This window comes from Arachis duranensis, chromosome 4 (assembly GCF_000817695.3).
Source record: "Arachis duranensis cultivar V14167 chromosome 4, aradu.V14167.gnm2.J7QH, whole genome shotgun sequence".
In the NCBI taxonomy this organism is placed as follows: Eukaryota; Viridiplantae; Streptophyta; class Magnoliopsida; order Fabales; family Fabaceae; genus Arachis; species Arachis duranensis.
The window spans coordinates 77,417,328-77,417,630 of NC_029775.3; positions in this window are offsets into that span (position 1 = coordinate 77,417,328).

Consider the following 303-nt stretch of genomic DNA (forward strand, 5'->3'; position numbering starts at 1 on the left):
GCAAGATTGATAGAAATCAACAAGCTCTTGTGATGATAAGTTGAAACCTCGGTCCAATGAAATTAGACATGGCTTCACAGCCAGCCAGATTTCAACAAATCATCATGAAACTCTAGAATTCATCTTCAAGAATTTTGAAAAAAAATACCTAATCTAAGCAACAAGATGAACCGTCAGTTGTCCAAACTCAACAATCCCCGGCAACGGCGCCAAAAACCTGGTGTTGTTGCCGGATCAGAAATTTGGCACTGATGTTACCGGACCAAAAGCTTGCCGAAAACTCGAACAATCCCCGGCAACGGC